Raw genomic sequence first — 4,634 nt, forward strand, 5'->3', positions numbered from 1 at the left:
CTCACCACTTTTTTTTAAAGAGGTGGCCATGATTCCATCCTGCAATAAAACATTAGCTAGTTCCTGGACCCACCCAGTCAACACCTCCCTGTCAAGATGGACAAGGGTCAAAAGGAAAGGTGTTCTTCCTAAGGCCATCACAACAGGAACAGAGCCCATAAAAGTCGCCCAGACGTTGTCCCAATAATCTGTACTAGTCCTGCACTAATTACGGTATCAGTAACAAATAGTAACAAACTTCCTATGTTGTTAAGTTTGTAATTAAACATTGAAGTTTTAATCATAAACACTATAGGGATAAAGTCTTATTGAACACAGTAGGACATATTTCAAGGTCAACAAGCATATTGTTAAATCCGTAATTACAGAAAAAAACAATGTAATAGATTCTTAGAAGATGTCCTCAAACCTAATAGATTTGACAAGGCAACTTTGATCTCCTTGTTCCTCATGCTGTAGATCACTGGATTCAGCAACAGTGGAACCATAGAATATATTACAGAAAAAATCAAATCTAGATGTAGTGATGTAGTGCTATAGATGGGACTTAGGTAAGAAAACAAGCCAGTGGTTACAAAAGTGAAGAAAACAATTAGGTGAGGAAGGCAAGTAGATAAGGCTTTTTGCCTTCCCTGTACAGAGGGCATTGTTAACACTGTTTTGAAAATCTGCACATAAGTCACAGCAATGAATACAATACAGCCTAATCCAATGACAGTAAACAAAAGAACAACTGTAGCTTCAAACTGATTTTTCTCAGAACAGGAGAGCTTTAGTAACTGCGGGATTTCACAGAAAAACTGATTGACCACATTGGCACAAAACGGAGTTGAAAAGGTGCCAGTGGTGTGTACCACCCCATAGAGAAAGCTGCCGACCCAAACACTAGCAACCATTTCAGTGCAAGCTCTCCTATTCATCACCATCTGATATTGCAGTGGATTACATATGGCAACATACCGATCATATGCCATGACTGTGAGGAGGAAAAAATCAGATGCCATAAATAATACAAACAACAGGACTTGAGTTACACATCCTGAATAAGAGATGTGTCTGGTATTTAAGAGAGAATTGATCATAGATTTGGGAATAATGACTGAAACTTCGCCAAGGTCCTGTATAGCCAAGTTAATAAGAAAGAAGTACATGGGGGTGTGTAAGTGGTGGTCAGAGGCAATTGCAGAGATAATGAGGACATTTCCTGCCACTGCTGCCAGATAATAAACAAGAAATGCAAAGAAGTGCAGAATCTGCAGTTCCCAAACATCTGAGAACTCCAAGAGCTGAAATTCAGAAACTGAAGAATGGTTGGCCATGTTTCACTTCTTATTAAGATCCATGTTTTCTATGGGGAAAAACAGAAGGACAACTATTATAATGAGAAATCTTTATTTCAATGGGTCTGCTTTAAGTAGGAATGTATCTGGATCCAATCCATTATCAAAAATTGAAAGGTGGTTTGGATCAAGAATACAAAACAGCTACATAGTTCCGCACGGCAAAAAAGGACTTGGAACACCCTCCTTGAATATCAGAACCACACATCTCATAGCAAGCCATTTTTAAATCAGTTGGGAACGATTAAAACACTTCAGTTAAGGCTGTGGCAGTCAGATTGTGAACACACTGTGGGTCAGTGAGTGGGTGTTCATTTGTGTGTTTGTGTCAACAGTATGAAAATGCAGTATGAAACCACAACAAGGGAGGGATTATATAATTTTGATCAGAGAGTGGCTATATTGATAGGTAGGCCACTTGTACTGTACCCTCCTAGATCCAGAAACCACAATGATGATTATGTTGGTTTCTTCATCTAAAGGCCACCGTACGTCAGATGATCTCTTAAAATCTCAGTCCTCTCATATGTGGCCAGATCATATAGACATGCTGGTGCTATCCCAGCAAGTACTCCCATTCTCAGACCTTGGTGCTGATTTATGGGGAATTTTACCACAATGATATAGACACATAAAGTGAAAGACTAAAATCTGTATAAATTCTGAATGGAATAAAATCTAGGCATGAATTGAAAAAACGGTGAAATAGAAGAAGCAGTTACGCAGATGAACATGAAATCATCACTGTTTTAAACATTACCTATAATGGGTCTTCTATCATGTATTGTACATTATAACATAAAATATAATCTGTCGGTTGGATGCAGGCTACATTAGTCACACTTCAGTCCCGCTGTGATGAATGAGACATTTGATACTCATTATTAACTTGTTCTGTTCATTTCAACAGGATGTAAGAGCTACTAACTTAGACTGGATCTAACCACATCCATATAAAATAATAATAATAATAATAATAATAATAATAATAATAATAATAATAATAATAATAATATGCCATGACCAACAAACACAACAGCAAATGGACAAAGTTGGATAAGATATAGGGAGGGATGAAAAGAAGAACAGAAGAAGAGCTACGTTGGATCAGACCAGGGATCCATCTAGTCCAACACCCTATTCCCACAGAGGCCAAACAGCTGTTGACCAGGAACCCACTAGCAAGACACTAGCGCAACAGCAACTTCCAAACAATGTTCTCCAGCAACTGGTTTATATAGGCTTACTGGATGAAAAAGAAGAGAAATCAGGTTTAACCCCTGCAATCTTCTTAAATCTCCCACACATAAGTGGAAGAAAAGGAAGAGAGAAAGCCATGACTGGTGACTACAGTGGATTCCCCTTCCCCCATTGCAGCAACAACACAGCCCACTCCATTAAGCAGCCCTTCAAACCCATTGCATTTTGTTTAGTGTTGCGGTAACGCTTCCACTGGGAGGAGGAAGTGGCAAAGTCAAACCTAAAGTTGATAACCCATAAACTTGTGCATCCTAAAATATATAAAACCAGTTGAATGTATAATCTGCAACAGAGATCCAGGGAGGTCTTTTTCCACCAGTCCAGTTTTATGCACCAAAATCTGGATTGAACCCTCCCACCCACCTCCTTAAAATATTCCAAAATCCTGGATAAAGAAGTAATATGAATTGAAATACTTCCACTTATTTATTTATTTATTTATTTAAGGATTTTTATGCCGCCATTCAGCCAAAAAAGGCTCTCATGGCGGCTTACAAAAGTATTTCTTGACAGTATGTCAGGGACATAGAGCATGTTGACTTCAAGAGATATATTAGGTATATAAAAAAAAGAGGAGAGAGGAGAGAGAAAGTATATATTCAAGATTCAGTTAGAAATTCATATGAGGATAAGTACAGCTATTTTTAATAGCTTACCATTTATTTCTTTGTTCACTGATGTGTCTTAACTTAAAATGATCTTTTGCCTCTAGCCACCATGTCCTGCTTTGTTGGTCCCTGGCCGATAACTGGTTGATCTCTGTGTGAACAATGTTAGGCTAGATGGACCCTTAGTCTGATCCAGCATGGCACTTTATGTTCTTATGTTCTTAATTAGGCATTCACAGTATGTGGATGAGATTTATTAATATCTGTGTTGTGATTCTAGAGATTTGGTCTCAGGAGTTCAACACAACTCAGCAACAGAGGCATACAGAATAAATAAATAAATAGAGCTTTCTGATCTAGGGCCATTGCATCAAACCTCTGGGCCAAATACACATTTGTGACATGCTGCCCATCCTGTCACCTCCACAATTTCTGGAATATTTTGAAAATAAATAAATGGAGAATTGATCGATCATACCTTTTAGTATGTTTTACTTTCCTTTTTTTTTAGGTTACTAACATTTCTGGCAGTCTGATTTGTATTTATAGTCAGACATAACAGCAATGGTGGGTAGTACTATATAAAGTGCCAAAAAGGCACACAACTACTCCAAACACCAATAAAAGGTGATAATTATCAAATAACCCATTTATTTACAATTTATAAAACCAACTGATGTGTCTCAAAGTGGTTAACCATCACAATGTTGGGTACTATAACAACCAATCATATATATCATATATGCTAGAATACAAATCTAATACAGTCCAACAACATTACAGACTTTCATAACATTTAGCACCTGAAACAATACCATCAAAAATATAAGTACAGAAATAGTGTTTCTTCTCTTTTTCTATTCTTGTCTGTGTTGTCAATACATTGAATAACAGGAATTTGCAATTAAACTTCCTGTTTATGCTGTTCCAGCTTCTTCGGACTCAATGCCATATCAGGTAATTCCCTCATTAGAGCTGTTTCTGTCTTGGGGAAACAATCCCTCCAGTAAAACTCAGCTTCATTTGTTTGTTCTAGTCTTTAACAGACCGCAGGTTGCAGCGGCCTGCGGTCTGTTAAAGCTGTTAACAGACCGCTGTGACCTGCGGTCTGTTAAAGTAATAACTACTGCCTTCCATTACTTGTATAGTAATGGTGGGTATGCATACTGTTCATGTGTGACTGTTTAGACAGGTCTTACCAAAACTGATGCTTTGGATATTGTCTCTCAGCATTCCTGGCCACTGAGTGGATTTAACCGGACCAGCAATGTCCTTTTCCGTGTGAAGAAGGGAGAACAGGTTAAACAGAGAAAGATTGCCCCATTCCTGTTCTTCCTTCCCTTCCTATGACCATTCCTCTGCCACCTGGTGGAAATCTTTGTTTTCCCCAGCTGTCTTAAACAGCCATAAATCCTTCTCCCTTTGT

General features: G+C 38.2%; 1 pseudogene; it reads right to left on the reverse strand.

Moving 5' to 3' along the window:
* Positions 1-362: 362 nt before the first annotated feature.
* LOC134405410 (olfactory receptor 14I1-like) lies at positions 363-1,343 on the reverse strand (annotated as a pseudogene).
* Positions 1,344-4,634: the final 3,291 nt, after the last annotated feature.

The sequence above is a fragment of the Elgaria multicarinata genome, chromosome 11 (genome assembly GCF_023053635.1).
Source record: "Elgaria multicarinata webbii isolate HBS135686 ecotype San Diego chromosome 11, rElgMul1.1.pri, whole genome shotgun sequence".
Taxonomy (NCBI): Eukaryota; Metazoa; Chordata; class Lepidosauria; order Squamata; family Anguidae; genus Elgaria; species Elgaria multicarinata.